The sequence below is a fragment of the Alosa pseudoharengus genome, unplaced genomic scaffold (genome assembly GCF_046254945.1).
Source record: "Alosa pseudoharengus isolate Yale_2024_CS ecotype anadromous, Long Island Sound unplaced genomic scaffold, YU_APseudo_1.1 YU_APseudo_1.1_scf_10, whole genome shotgun sequence".
In the NCBI taxonomy this organism is placed as follows: Eukaryota; Metazoa; Chordata; class Actinopteri; order Clupeiformes; family Clupeidae; genus Alosa; species Alosa pseudoharengus.
Genome location: NW_027468565.1, coordinates 17,770,165 through 17,787,071, shown reverse-complemented (window position 1 = coordinate 17,787,071; position 16,907 = coordinate 17,770,165).

The window sequence follows — 16,907 nt, the reverse complement described above, 5'->3', positions numbered from 1 at the left end:
GGCTTTTGGCGAAAAAACTGGAGGATCATCTTTCCCGTTTCTGCAATTGCTCCCTCCATTTTTTCCAGGATGGATATGTCTGTAAGATGTGACTGTAGAGGCCTTTCTGAGTGAAGAGATATGGCCAATCTTTTCTAAGCTTAGCAATTGTGTGAGGTGGACTTGCGTTGATAGAGTTAGGGTTAGTGAAAAAAATTAGGACTCCTAAAGTTAGGAGTGACACGCCCATTATTTTTAGGAGTTGCTCCTAAATTCGCCACTTAGGAGCTACTTTTAGCCTTAAAATTCTTTGTGAATACGGCCCCAGGAGCACCGACGTTACACAGCCCCCCTAACACAAGCTATTGTCGTCCTCGGCAATCGCTACTTCACTGCTGTAGTCCACGTCGGTGCACTAGTCCGACCCTCAGATACACACATAAAGGGCTATTCAAGAATACTCAAAACACTGATGATCGGGGGCCGTATTCACAAAGAATTTTAAGGCTAAAAGTAGCTCCTAAGTGGCGAATTTAGGAGCAACTCCTAAAAATAATGGGCGTGTCACTCCTAACTTTAGGACTCCTTATTTTTCTCACTAAAAGTAATTCACGAAGTATTTTAGACCTAAAAGTAGCACCTAATTGCGGCCTTAAATTGTACGATTTGGGTCTGTTTTCACAGTCGGCGATTACATTTCCAAAGTCGGACAGAAATCATGGGAGTTGTACTGGAATCGCAGCGCGCTCCCGTCAACTAGATCGTTAAGTGTAAGGTGCCAATCTTAGCGGTTTTAAGTCAGTCTTTTTCTAGTTTTGCAGTTACGACAATATCAAACATGTTTGATATTATCGCAAGTCTTTCTAGTCGTGGCTCATGCAAATAGTGACGTGAACTATAAAAACCAATAGTGACCTCTCTCCAACAACAAACAGGAAGGGGCAAAGTAAGCGATGTGATTATTTGTTAATAATATTTGTAATTTCTTAATGATGTTTTCTAAACAAAGTTCGGGAGGAGCCTGCGGGATGATTGACAGCAATTAACTCACCCACTGCCGCCGCAGGGTAGGCCTATTTAAGCCGACCTCCTTTTCCATACGCTCCGACGTTCGCGAAATCATTCAGTCTGCTTATTGTTCGCATAGACAAGACAGCTCTCATGGAACTGGAAATCCACGCCTCTTCCAGCGATCTGGAGGACAACTTCGTCCCGCCACCACCCGACACCCAGGGCCCTGCGCCGGGCGAAAATAATCTTATTCGTTCCCCTCGCCGCCAGTGTAGGGAATCCAGGACACAGGGTCGCAGAAGGTGCTCCTCTCCTGCCCCCGTGCGGGGCAGCATTTCCCGCTCAGCAGCCTCAACTCGCGGCAGCACCAGGACCCAGCGCCAGCAAGGCGTTGACCCTACCCACTGGACAGTGGCTCGCATCCGCAGCACTCTCCATTCCCGCGGCATCGCATTCCGTAGGTCGGATAGGAAGTTCCATCTCCTCCGCCTTCTAACGCAGTCGGATAGCCCGGTCTTTTCACCCTCCCGCTCCCTCCCTTTGTTTTCCTCCCTGCTCCTTCTGGCATCCCGGCGCGGTTCCTTCCAGCCGGACGAAGCACACACCACCAGCCACCTCGCGAACCGGGCACGCCGACAGCACTTTCCGGCACCACACCTCGGTTAGCGAGCACCTGGTCTCAGCCGGCGCCGATAGCGACAGCGTCGCTACTCCCCCCTAACCCTCTTTCCTTCCCCGTCCCACTTCCCGCGACCCTGTCCCAGGTTGCTCCCCTTCCCTCCCTCCACCCTTTTCTCCCTTCCCATCTCTTCCCCGGCTCCGCGCTAGACCAGCCCGCCGCAGCGGGTCATCAGCATTCAGCGAGTGCTTGGATCACGACGTCCCATTCCGGCTTCCAAGCTATTCATTAGCCACAGCAAAGGCCCTGCCACCGCCTCCCCACGCTGCAGCATTCGAACCACCACCCGTCACAGCGTCCACCAGAAACCTCTTTTTGTCAGGTGCAGACGTAGACCTTTCTACCATTCTTCCCTCCCTTCCTATTCCCTCTCATAACCGAGATTTAGTTTGCGGCGAACTGGATTTGTCTTTAAAACATTCTGGCCCAGCATCAAAAATGCTGTCATTCCCCGAGTTCACCGTAGCTTTTACCAACTACACAGAAGTCGCCTGTTTCGTGTTCCCCAGTCGACGCAAAGAGCTAAATGACTACCTGGCCATCATCGCCGGCCTAGCCGTGTCCTACGGGGGAGCCCATTTTTATACGTAGGCTACCACCGGCTGTTTTCAGCAAAATGCGCTGCCAGAGTCGGCCTCTGGAACCAAAACCCCTACTGGGGCGCGCTCGATATGGAGCTCCATAACCGCGTTTTCCTAGGACTTAAGCCATCTTGTCCCCTCTGCAATAGCCCCAGTCACGGCACGGTCGAGTGTCCACTAGTCAACTCATTCCCCAGGGCCGCCCTTTCATCTCGCATCTCCTAAACTGCGCTTAGCAACCCCATCTCTCGAAGACGTCGTATCTCTAGATGCGCAGTGTCTGACCGATATCAAACTCTGGAGGATGTTTTTAGACGAATGGAATGGTCTGTGCATGTTCTACGACGACTGCCAATCATCTCCAGAAGACCTCCAGTTGTACACCGACGCAGCCCCCTCAACAGGCTTCGGGATCAAAGTCTCTTCCATTAGAGTCTACCTAGCCGGCATTCATTTCTTCTACAAATGCCTCCACGGCTCCAAATGCCCCTTCTCCGACACCAGGATAGGCTTGTTAATTAAAGGTATCCGTAGGCAACATCCAGTCCCCCAAGACTCCCGCCTTCCCATTACCTCAAGCATTCTCGCCACCTGCCTCGCTACCCTTCGCAAAGGGTTCATGTCACCGCATTCCGATTCCACCATCTCCGTTATGTTTCTACTGGCCTTTTTTGGGCTGCTGAGATGTAGCAAGTTTACATGCCCTTCGTCTCTCTTCCCGATGTCCACCCGTGCATCGCAGATCTAGAGCAGCTAGACCAAGACACCATTCGATTTACCATCAAACAGAGTAAAACCGATCAGTCCCGAAAAGGACACTCCATATCCATTTTTAACTCCGCCTCAGATCTTCAGCCTTTCCAATACCTCCAATACCAATACAATCACAATCATCTCATATCGGTCAGCTCAAGCTTCGTCTACTAGCCCGCTCTTCGTGTCAGACGAAGGGCTACCCATCACTCGCCACAGATTCCAGACACTCTTAAAAAAACATTCTAGTCAAATCTGGTTTTCCCGCGGATCGCTACTCCGCACACTCCTTCAGGATAGGAGCTGCCACAACAGCTGCGCTCAACGGCTTATCGGAGCAACAAATTAAAATACTGGGCCGTTGGTCCTCGGATGCCTACCAGTCTTACATCCGCTCCAATCTAGCGGATTTACGACTCGCTCAGCAAGCACTTATGTAGTTGGTAGCGGCCTTTCTCTGTGATCTTTTGGGGTGCAAGCGGTCATCGCTCTATCGCGATATCCGCTCCAGGCACTCCAGGACCACGGACAGCTACCTTGCCAAACACGCACTTCTCCCATACCTTCTAGTCTAGCTGAAGCAATCATATCGAAGGGCGAACTAGTGAAATGATGTTTTCTAAACAAAGTTCGGGAGGAGCCTGCGGGATGATTGACAGCAATTAACTCACCCACTGCCGCCGCAGGGTAGGCCTATTTAAGCCGACCTCCTTTTCCATACGTCACACGCTCCGACGTTTGCGAAATCATCCCCCCTCCTCCTCCATTTCACCAATTGCCCTGTTACTCATCCTCCTTACACAGGGGGTGCAAGCGGTCATCGCTCTATCGCGATATCCGCTCCAGGCACTCCAGGACCACGGACAGCTACCTTGCCAAACACGCACTTCTCCCATACCTTCTAGTCTAGCTGAAGCAATCATATCGAAGGGCGAACTAGTGAATACATATTTAGTCGGCTCTTCCACGTGACAGAACAACTCTATATCGGTTAGGGATGTCACACATGAAACAATGCTGAAGAAACACGAAAATACGACTTTGAGTTTAGTCTAGGCTATCATTTCAGTTCCTGTTTATCTATTGCACGATGGGTAATAATTTAAAGGAATCTAGTAGCAGTCTTGTAAATAGTGACCCTGCAAGATCCCTAGTCATTGCAAAATCATAGTCTGTGACTTACAACTCTACTACTTGTCTTTAGATGTGAGAGGGTCTGAGACTGTAGTCCAGTGGTCCACAAACTTTTTCTTCCGAGGGCCAGCTCACTATGCCTGGCTCTAAGAGAGGGCCAGAGACTCGGAGTATATCAGTAACCATAAATAGCTTAGCGCTGTGAACAAAGGCAGTCTACCTTAGTTGAATATTCCATTACATTTAATCTATAGGCTATTGCAATTTAATACCATTGTTATCTGTGTTTATATTGCCATCTTGCCATATCAGTGTAAAATGTAGCTCAAATGAAATAATACTAATAATAGCATTCTCAAAACTATAAGCAGGGAGTCCCAAAAGTATATTTTGAACTCTGAACTTTGCATACACAGCTCAAGTTGTGAACAAGCAATATCCTACAAATTTAAAGTTCTCAAACTATGAGTTTTATGAAGTGGTGGCAGAAACATCTGAAATGACCACCATTCTAACTTTCACTCACCTGATGAGAACTTTGTGAACTCTGTATGAATATTTGAACGAGTGAATAAGAAATATAAATAATTATACCAGAAAGTTCCAGAATTATGACTTGATTAGAAGTTAGTTAGTTATTAACAATTAATTGATAAACTTTTAGAAAACTTTGAGCACTGATGCAATCAGCAGAGGCCTCTTACATTGTTTGCAGGTACAGTAGGCCTACTATACATTTCATTCCGTTTTCGATGGCAAACGCGAAACAGCGCCAAAACAACCACCAGTGGACAAAAAGAGTATTAAATGTGTACTGTTAAGACCTGCCATAGAAAATGAATGGGGGAAATTATGGAGGTTATAGTTTGACAATGTCGTACTCCCGTGCGGGCCGGATCCTATATACCACGGACATGTTTTGGGGGGCCACGTAAAATGAGGTGGCGGGCCGTAGTTTGGGGACCACTGCTGTAGTCTTTCAAAAATATTTTCCAAATCTTTGCAAATCTTTCCAAAGTCTGTCAGTGTAAGGAGGGCTTAAGTCTGGGACAGCTTAAAAGAAGTCGAGAGGACTCCTAACTCACTAAGACCTATTCACAAACAGCTTTTTGTGGCATTTCACGTTGCGATGTTTTGAAATGCGTAGCCTATGCGGCAAAAGGAGCTTCTAATCGCGAGGGAACACTTTTGCATTCATAAAAGGGACTCAATAACGCCACCAACAACAACCAAAACTACTCATTGTTAACATGTAAATTAAATGTAACGTTTCATTGTGAATCAAATTAAAATGTTCTCCTCTTTGCAAACGTAGGCATATGGTGACAGATTTATTTAATAATGTTGCAATGATACTGCATCAATCTGTAGGCCTATGTTTCATTAGGCTACTAGGCTATTTGTTTTGCCTTACTCTTTATTCATTTAGGCTAGGCCTTTTTATTCAGTTATTCATCATCTTCCGTCCTTCGCACTACTTGTGTAGTGCACACATTCTCAGACCTGTCACCTGTCACTCATCATCGTAAGGGAGGTGTATGGAGTCATTCCCGCGTTACAATCATCAGCCAATCAAGGTGGTCACTTCAGTCAAGCTCGTGCATGAGTGATGACGCCATCCATAGCAACGAAGACTCACTCTTAGTTTAGGAGTTGTCATTTTTCCTTACTAAGAGTAGGTCTGAAAGGCTTTGTGAATAACTTTTAAGAGAAAACTCCTAGCTAAAATCTTTTAGTGCGATTTAGGAGTACTCCTAGTGGTAAGATAAAAGGCTTTGTGAATACGGCCCCGGATCAATACCATTTCCACAAAGAGCGAACAATTCCAGAACCAAGACAAATATCCTCCAGAGGGAAAGGCATTGGCCTCACTAATTAATCCGTTCCACCAAGAAGGCAGACACCAACTCCACTGCAGCCAGACACGCTGCGCTCACGAGCTACAGCAACCGCTATTCGGCGTCCCTCCTACGCTGCCTCCCGCAGAGCTGACCTCCACTGCTCCCTGGCCGCTCCACTAGGGTTGCAAAGGGGCGGAAAATTTCCGGTAAATTTCCGGAAACTTACCATGGGAAGGAAATTTTTTCCGGAGACTTACCATTGGTTGGAACATTTTCCCCCCATGCATATAAACGCACCATAGGTTTCCTTTATGTCTAGCAGCCTATGCCGATTGCTGTGTGCATGTGATTGACATATGTGCAGGGTAGAAATTCGACTGAAATTGCATTAAATCAGGTTGTTTTAACTAATATTAGACTGCAAGATAGGGTTTTGTCCACTACATTTAAGTTCCCTGTTATAGACTAACTTGCCATATTAAAAATTCCCAGTTTATTCCCATTAATTCCCGTTTATTCCTGTTAATTCCCATATATATATGTGGCTGCAACGCAGGTGCGACCCCGCTGCCAGACCGTGCTATCCGACTCTGAACAATGAACTTGAAAATGTTTATATATATATAAGACACCAGCCAACAGGCCAACAAGAACAGGCGTCTTTTCTCACGGCGCCCCCCACACGCGCCCAAAGGTCCACGCAGTCACCCTAGAGGGCCCCCACCCTCTGCCCCACCCAAAAGTCAGCCCGCCGTTCAGGGTCCCAGTCAGGCACGAACCAGGCGCGTCCCCCAAGGCTGCCTCTCCACCTCGCAGCCTCGATCGCCCCGGCAGCAAAGGGACATCGCCTCGGGCACACCAGCAGCCTGGACGTCGAGGTGGGCCGCCAGCTCACGCACGAATTCCCCCGGCGGGGGCAGAGGCTCCGGACCCTTCCCGACCTGGATTGCTGGCCGCCCGGCTAGGTGGCTGCCTCCGACACTGTCGTCTTCTTCCACCGCCGGCCCGAGGTCCTCTCCCACCACGGCCACGAAGATCATGCCATCGTTGTCGTCCTCCGCCAGGCCTTGATGACCGCTCCCCGCCTCTCCCTTCTCCGGCGGGCTCTTGTAGACTTTCTAGTAGCCCTTATAAGGGCTCTTTGCGGCAGGGGCCCTTATAAGGGCTTTTCCAATAAGGGTGTGGCTCTTGTAGGCTTTCTAGTAGCCCTTATAAGGGCTCTTTGCGGCAGGAGCCCTTATAAGGGCTTTTCCAATAAGGGTGTGGCCAAAAATGTATCGCCTGTCCATGTATATGGCCTGCATCATTTGCACCACTAACATATTTCTCATTCCATGTCATTCCAGTTCCATGCCACACTTTGTCCTGACAGAGGAGTCATGCAACCTGTTACTGTTGACAAAAATGTACATGGGTGCTGTGTGTGCTTTAAGTGGGGCAGTTACGCTTCTATGGTAGCTCATATGCAGACACATGAACGGTCGGCTGTGAAGCACAATGGTAATTCTCAGTGCATTTCATGGTATAAACAAACAAAACCTTTGACTGTGTTAGTTGTGATCAACATAATATTAGATACTTTTTTTATCATGTGGAGCAGTCTTGCAGTCACTTGCTCTATTTTTTTTTCTTGTTTTTTACTTTGTTTTGGTAGGTTACAAAATATACAAGTGTCACCTGGAGTGTTCCAAGAACATTTCCCATTATCACTTTTTTTGTTCTAAAATAATCATTCGGACAAATCTTTTTATAAATCTGAAAAAGTGCCCAGACAGCCCCAGTCCACAGTCTTCCTCCTGCCGCCCGCACAGCCTGTCTCCAAATGATCCGCAGTCTTCCTCCAGCTGCCCGCACAGCCAGTCTCCAAGTGGTCTGCACTCTTCCTCCTGCCGCCCACGCAGCCTGTCTCCAAGTGGTCTACAAGGCACCACTCCGGTAAAACCTCCAGCGTCATACCCCACGGTTATGGCTCTTTCGGACATGAGCAAGAGAACTATTTTGAATGTGCAGCCCAAAAAACAACTTGTACTTTGTGCAACATGGTTCTCAACAAAAAAAATATCAAAACTCACATGAGAAGACGCCACAGTTCATCCGTGCCTGATGTCAATTCTAATCATTATCTCGATTCTCTTTGCCTTGACTGGAGTAGGGGTATTTTTGCTGTAAGAAGAGGCTTCTCTGGACCCTGTGTTCCAATCCATGTCCAGCGATGCACCTGGGGAGCGGAACATCGTCTCCGGTGTGAGCTGGAACAATGCAAGAGAGCTTTGGACTTTTCACAGAGGAGTGGGGTGATGGGTTTTCAATGCGCACATCTGAAATCTGTTTTTTATAGCCCTCAGTCACTTGACTGTGACACAATCCTTACTGATGATATACTCAGTGACATGGTCCAAAATAAATGGTTGTCTGAAAACACAAAAAAAACGTGTCTGGATAGACGTGCTGAAGCTGAGTGTATGAAGTGTAGCAGGGCAAGAATGAACCGAAGGCAGGAATGAAGTGAAAACCAGACAACGCGGGTGTGTTTATTTTTTGTTCCACACTGTGTTAGCTTGGTGGGTGCAAGTGAAGGCCCCTCGTCGTGGTCCGGTGCGTGGGGAGAAGGTTCTTGGGGAAATCAGCCAGGCAGGCAAGGTGCAGATGAGGGGCTCACCACTGTGGAGAGGAAGGGAGACTGGAGGTCACCACTGTACGCAAGCTTCGGCCAGTCGGGGCTCCAGTCGTCTGTGGGTCGTCTTTTTTAGGCGAATTCTGTGGAAAACAGATATGGGAGTGAGGGTTAGAAAATCCAGAACTCACATCTCCTCGACGGCGCTGCTCCTTTTGTGCTTGGACAAACGAGGTTGAATGCGATGCAGGTGTGGGTGGCGATGATTGGCTGCCAGCCGTGCCTCGTTGAAGCTGTTTGCGTTGGCCATGTACTTCTGTTGACAAACCCCGTGGTTTTAGCCGTGCCTGCCCACCAGAGGGTGCTGAAGTGACTCTTGGTGGTGTGAGCCCGGCATGACACCGACTTGAGGGCCGTCCGTTCACATTCCCCCCCCCAGGTGTTGAGCCGGGGTGAAGAGAGGCTCTATAAGGAGAAGAGGTAGCAGGTGAGAGTGAAAAGGAACACTTCCGGCAAGCAGAGGTAGCCCACCCTGACCAGCACCGAGATAACCCATCAGCATTGGCATTGGCAGTACCCGGGCGATGCTCGACAGTAAACTGAAAATCTTGAAGTGCCAAAAACCATCTGGTGACACGGACATTGGTGTCCTTGGCACGAGCCATCCACTTAAGAGGAGCATGGTCTGTCGCAGCGTGAACTTCCGGCCCAACAGATAGTACCGGAGTTCAAGTATGGCCCACTTTACGGCCAAGGCCTCTCTTTCAACAGTAGCATACCTTCTTTCAGCTGAGTTTAGTTTGCGGGAAAGGTAAAGGACCGGATGTTCTTCTCCCTCCTGGTCTTGCGACAGGACTGCTCCCAGGCCGACATCTGAAGCATCTGTGTAAAGGCGAAAAGGTTTAGAGAAGTCTGGGGCCCAGAGGACCGGCTCACGTGTCAGGGCGTCTTTAAGTTCACCAAAAGCAGCTTCTGCAGCCGGACTCCAGCAGATCTTCTCTGGCTGCCCCTTCTTAGTCAGGTCTGAGAGCACTGCAGCTGTACATGAAAAAGATGGAATGAACCGTCTGTAATACCCTGTACTGCTGCAATCTTTGCTTCTTGGGGTTTGATGAGTCCGCGGCCAATCTTGTAACCAAGATAGCGAGCCTCTGTGAGCCAAAGGTGGCATTTGGAAGGGTTAGCTGTCAGGCCTGCCAGGCGGAGGGCAGCCAGAACTTTCCTGAGCCGCAGGACATGATCTGGCCAGCTCTCTGCATGTATCACCACATCATCTATGTAGGCGGCGGTATACTCACGGTGTGGTGCCAGGATCTGGTCCATCATCCTCTGGAACGAGGCTGGGGCCCCATGCACTCCGAAAGGGGAGGATTCTGTACTGCCAGTGCCCACTAGGTGTGCTGAAGGCTGTTTTTGTAACTGTCAAACTTGGACACTTCGTTCAGGCGGCGGAAATCATTACAGAACCTCCAGAACCCATCAGGCTTTGGTACCAACACAATGGGATTAGACCAAGGGCTGCGAGATGGCTCGATTACCCCCAGCTGTAGCATTTTCTTGAACTCTTCCTCCACCAACTGCCGTCGGGCTTCAGGGATCCTGTAAGGCCGTTGTCGGACAATGACTCCAGGGGTGGAGGAGAAGACATCACGGTGTTGGGAAATCAGCTCCCGAAGCTCCTGAAGCTGGGCTTGGGGAGAGCCCTCAGGAAGCGGTCCATGGCAACTCTCTCGGTGACTTGTAGCCCAGTCAGTCGGTCAGGTTGTAGCCATCTCTGGGTGATACGGATGAGGTGGGTTATCTCTACTCCAACCGGCGTGTCTGGGGAGTAAGTCCAGGAATGGTATTGCTGGGCAGCGGCCACTGGAGAAAGACCCAGCCGAAGCAGAATCTCCTGTTTCAGGGTATCATAGTTCCTGGCATTGGGCCAGGGTAGGGTTTGGTAGGCTCGCTGGGCCCCCCCTGTAAGGTAGGGAGCAAGGATGTCTGCCCAGTCGGCTTGAGGCCATTGCTCACGGGTGCCAATCTGTTCAAATGTGTAGAGATATGCCTCCACGTTGTCATCAGCGGTGAGCTTGGTGAGGAGGGTCCTTGCAGCCTCACGGATGGTCGGAGGAGCCAGGGGTCCTCCGGGGTCTCGCATACGCAGCAGCTGCTGGGTTAAGGTTCCAATTGCAGTTGCTATCTGCTGGGAGTCTCGTTGGCTTTGAGCAAGTGTCTGGAGCAGCGTATTCATCGGGTCTCCAGTGGATGCAGCAGCAGTTGGTCGAGACGCCGGACTTGGGGATTGTTGCTGTGATGGGTCCATTCTTAATTTGCCCGCATTCTCCACCAGTGTAGCAGGGCAAGAATGAACCGAAGGCAGGAATGAAGTGAAAAGCTGACAACGCGGGTGTGTTTATTTTTTGTTCCACACTGTGTTAGCTTGGTGGGTGCAAGTGAAGGCCCCTCGTCGTGGTCCGGTGCGTGGGGAGAAGGTTCTTGGGGAAATCAGCCAGGCAGGCAAGGTGCAGATGAGGGGCTCACCACTATGGAGAGGAAGGGAGACTGGAGGTCACCACTGTACGCAAGCTTCGGCCAGTCGGGGCTCCAGTCGTCTGTGGGTCGTCTTTTTTAGGCGAATTCTGTGGAATACAGATATGGGAGTGAGGGTTAGAAAATCCAGAACTCACATCTCCTCAACGGCGCTGCTCCTTTTGTGCTTGGACAAACGAGGTCGAATGCGATGCAAGTGTGGGTGGCGATGATTGGCTGCCAGCCGTGCCTCGTTGAAGCTGTTTGCGTTGGCCATGTGATTCTGTTGACAAACCCTGTGGTTTTAGCCGTGCCTGCCCACCAGAGGGTGCTGAAGTGACTCTTGGTGGTGTGAGCCCGGCATGACACCGACTTGAGGGCCATCCGGTCACAGAAGGCACCGCTCAGCAAAATTGTTGAATTGGGCAACGATGCTTCTCAAATTCATATATCTATCCTTGAACCAGACATATCATATTATTCCAGGTTGGGTAGGGTTATGGTAGCATACGATAAAAAGAAAAATGTCTGGCACTGTCCATGTTCAAAGCCGATGAGGTCATGCCCTCACAAGGCCATAGCAAAATGGCACCTCAACCATACACAAAAAGGGCTATTCAAGAATACTCAAAACACTGATGATCGGATCAATAAACTTTCCACACAGAGTGAACAATTACAGAACCAAGACAAATATCCTCCAGAGGTAAAGGCATTGGCCTCACTAATTAAGGACATGCTTGAATTCAAAAACATTCCATCGGACTTGCCCAAAGATGTCCCCACGCCACAGACAGTAGACTTCGCTCGGCACCTTGTTCCACTTTAGACATTTTGCCATCAATGCAAAGTACCCCTTTCGGAGCCTATTGTTATCACTCAAAAGGCAAAAATAGCTACTTTCACAGGGATTTTGGGAGGTGTGTATGAACAGTTTGTCCTAGGCTATGGGAACCCTGTATGAAGCTTTAGGGCCCTATCATGACCGTCTGAAGCGCATCGTCACTCGTCAAAAGCTTATTCAAATTGAGTAGGATATACTAAGCGATTGTATGCTCATATAGAGGGTGAAAATTCAAGGGGCACTAACCTTGTTTTGAGATAAATGTCTTTTAATCGCGATGTCTTGGATAAGTACTTCATTACCCACAATCCTGAACAATCCCACAGTGATGCCTCTGATTGGTGGAAAGGCCATTATGATCATAGTTTGAAACTTTCTCAGTGAAAGTTATTGACAAAGATGGCGGAGTCTTTTAGACATTAGAATGTAATTATAATGCTGCTAACATTAGCCTACATGCTGCAACACAGGTATGAAATATATTATGTTTTAGTGACCTTGTTGTTTCTATGAACATGAATTGTTGTTTATAGGAAACATCAACTTAGTCAAGGCATAAAAAGGCCTGTATATCCTCATTAAGTACTTAAACCTTTGAACTAGCTAGCTAGCTGATAGCACAAGCTGGATGCTACCACCGGCTAGCAGCTAGACACTGCAGTAAAATGGTTAGCAAACCGTCCATGCCCCCGTGAAAATTTCACTGTTTCAAGGACGAAATCAAGAGTGTTCAAAGGGGTGAAAACCACTTTAAATTGGGTCACATTATTGACTGTTGTATGTCCGAGGGTCAGCTTGTGGGTTTTGTAAATAAGAAAATAAACTTTGCACCGGGTGGAAAACGAGTGTTGGGTGTTTCTCCAACTCCGGGCACTTTTATGTCCTTGTGGTTGTCTTTGTGGAAAAAATATGATGATTTTTTTATCAATCATGTCAATTTGCAAAGGCCAGATCACCAGCATCCTATAAAAAATTAATCATGCCTATATATTCTGATTTATTGCTCTTAGAGAGGCTTTTAACAGTGGATTTGGCTGATAAAAAAACAACAATATTCCATGTCATGCAATTGTGCCCAGTATCATACTTTGTTTCAAGACATATTAATGAGTGTATCAATAATTTTGAATGTGTGTTTGGAGATAATTAATTTTCTAAAAGTTGAAAGGTCAAAAGCAGGGCTCCGAACCGGTTCAAGGAACGAAAACGAAAACCGAAAACGATCGGAATTTTGCGGAATTTAACGAGGAGCGGAAACGGAAACGAAAACAAAATGGTCTTCAACTGTTCCGGAACAGAAACGTTATTCTGAAATCCACAAAACCGGTTAATAACGTTTTTTTTTTCGTTCTCTATTATAAAATTTCACAAAAGCATATCCTATGTCAGGGAGACTATTTCCGGTTGTGCGAAAAACAAGCCCGCATCTACACTGTTAATAAATGGACCTCTGGTCCAAATGTGTATATTTTGTCTTGCTGTTGTAATGTAACCTATCCGTCTGCCACTTCGGATCTTAGGCCAGTTCGTAGCGTAGGCCTAGGCTACTGAAACTGATTTGGAAATTGTTTGTAGCCTATGCGTAATAGCCTATTTTGCCTGTCCACGCCTTGTCGTTTTAAAGTCGGGATTTTAAATGTTTGCGCAATTATAGCCTATTCTATGTTAAGAGTTAAACGGGAAATTTGAGATAGGCCTTGTCAGCAACAGACAGGTTCGTTTATAAACAGGGTTGGAATTATAGCGCAAGCATTTGAAGATCTCCATAAAACTTAGGCTACAACCAGGTAAGGAGTTTAGCACGTATCCAGAAATATTTTTATACAGGTCCTTTCTGACTACCGGCGTGCCTTTGATCAGGCCAAGGCTACAGCGCAGACGCTCGCAAATAAATGGGGTGTTCAGAGTACATTTGAAAATGTTAGAGCACGGAGAGTGAAGCGTCACTTTGACGAACTATCGGAAGATGAGCGCTTAACCGATGCAGAGAGATACTTTTAAGTGCAGGTATTTAACGCAACTCTGGACATCATAATCAGTCGGCTCTCCCAAAGATTTGCAAGTATGCGGGAAACTTGTCATGTGTTTGAGTCTTTACGTCCTATGACCCTTCAACTCGCAGGTGATGATGAACTAAGGCAAGACGTTTGTCAGACCATTATAGCAGGGACATTGCACCGACATTCCCAACACAACTCCTCTCATTCAGGTCTTGCTTTAAAGCAGAGATCAGAAACTCTCATGTTGTTTCTGACATTGCCTGTGACTGTGGCAACAGCTGAGCGATCTTTTTCCAAACTCAAACTTATTAAGACCTACCTAAGGAGCAGCATGGGGCAGGAGAGGCTCAGTGGGTTAGCTATCCTGTCCATTGAAAATACGAGAGCCAGAGCATTAAATATTGGGAATATCGTTGACGATTTTGCACAAAGAAAGGCTCGTAAGATGGCCTTCTTCTAATGGCCTAATTCACGCATATTGGGGATTGTATGCATATGAATGATTTTATTTGGTTTCTGCACGGTTAAATAAGTTAGGCTACATTGCGCAGTGCGAGTTTATAAGCAAGCAATCTACGCTTGCAGTTTCAGCAGAGGGTTGAAGAGGCGCATTGAGTGTTCCCATAATTCCATGCGAGTTGATGTTAATGCAGTAATATTAGATTACCCTGGCCTGCAGGCTGTTAATAAAATTATTTGTAATGTTTTCACATGTAATGGATCCTATGTAGTCGTGTGTTTTTTATTTGAAATTGTAATCTGTAACTACTAAACTACTTCGGTGCCTCAGGCCCTTTGCGTAAACAATTGAAGTCACCCTTAATGTGCATGTATCAGAGCTAAGTCATCCTGGGCCAAATTAGGTCGGCATGGGGCCCGCGTAGCGCTCTCGCACCTGGGCCCACCATTGGTTTATTACGCCACTGGTCTATTCTAAGGTAAAGTCCACATAAATAGACTTGATAGGCCCGCCAAACACTGCCAGAACTTTGAGAACGAACGATATTTTGTGTTCCGAACCGGTTCAGGACCGATATGTTGGTGGCGGAACGCATGCAAGAACGAAAACATTAAACATAGGCCTACCTGAACCGTTCGGAACGGAACGTTTAAAAAATAATTTCGTTTTCAAGCCCTGGTCAAAAGTGACCGGAGATGAAGAAACACCGTTACGCCATGCGCCAGGGTGCAAGATAGGGCCCGGATCAATGATGGATAAGGTTTTTCAACAGGCCAAATTTAAAATTCTAAAAATAAGAATTTCTGTTTCAATTGTTCAAACATTAAGAATGTTGGGTATATGAAAATCCATATTAAAATTTTGAAGTAATGTGATTTTAGGGTTTTTTCATGAGAATGAATTGGTTGCGGCCTTAAAAATGTCATGTGGTGCGACCACAGATTATCTTAAAATTAAATGTATTTCCTTAACATGCTTAAAAGTTTGTTTACAAGTTCTTAATAATATGAACTGTTCAGAAACAAAGTATTTACATTTCTTTACTTTTTGTGAATATTGGACTGATATTTTTGTTCTACACTGTCATTGTCACCCAAATATATTTAGAACCCTTATTTTTCCTGTAAGTTTTATAAAACTGATGGAAAAGTCTGAAAAATAGCATTGACTTAAACATACTATATGACTGATTAATAATTTAACCACAGAAATTTTATTTTTCATTTTGAATTTAACACAGTTATTGCTATTATTGGTTACACCACATGATGAGTGGTCGCACCAAATGACTCAATGATCTCATATTGTTAAAAATATAAGTAGAGAAATCAATAAACTGTTATATTTTCATTTCATGAGGGTAATATAGTGCTTGCAAAGCAAAAAAAAACAATTAAATAAAAAATAAAAGTTTTACACAAAGTAAAAAAAATTTACGTTTCTAATGATGTTGAACATGTCCATATATTGGTAAAGGTATAAAAAGATAAGCTTCGTTAGGGCATTTGAAATATAGAAGGTGATGAAAACAAACACACATAGAAATAAACAAATAAGTGTAGACAGCTTAAGGGAGAAAAGGAGGTAAAAGCGTGTAAGTGATCAAGGGGATAAACAGAAGAAACTCAGGACGTAAAGTGAATGGGATTTAGCAGATGATTTTAAGAGATGGGGCAGGAGAAGGTAAGACAAAGTTAAGATAGACAAAGGTGCATGGTTGGATGGAAATGAAGAGATGATAAAAGATAAAGAAATTAAAAGATAGACAGACAGACAGACTAACAATGGCAGAATGAAAGCTTTTTTGAGTAAAAGAGTGAGACATAGAAGTTAGGCTAACTAGATGGGGAGGCTAGAAGACAGACAGATGATGGATAAAGATAGATAGATAGTATGATAGATAGGTAGTGTGATAGATTGATAGTGTGATAGATAGTATGATTGTGTGATAGATAGTGATCTGTGATTGATAGTGTGTTAGTGGGATAGTTAGCGTGATAGATATATTGTGATGATGTTGCCCAATCATCACTAATAATATAACAAATAAAAACAATAAAATAATGTGAAACAAAACAAAAATAATGGTAATAAAAGCCTATATTACAGTGTTAACGCCCCTCACCACCACATGTGACAGCCTATTTTTATGATGTTGATAATAAGTGAAATATATCTTTCTTGCTGAACAGAACACAGTGGGAGGGATACATGATTAATAAATGTACATTTACCAAAGTAAACTTACATGTAAAATGATTTTTATTTACATTTTTGTCATTATAATGTACCAAGAGTAAATGTAAGCATTTTTTTCTGAAATCTTTGAAAATGTACTCTGAATGTATAAAAATTGATTCCATATAACACTAAAATAAATTGCATAGGCATATAAATCCTAAATTAAATGTAAAACCACACAAAAAAGCATTTTGTAATAGTCACACCACATGATGTTTGGTTGCACCACATGACATTTTCAACTTGAGATCAAATT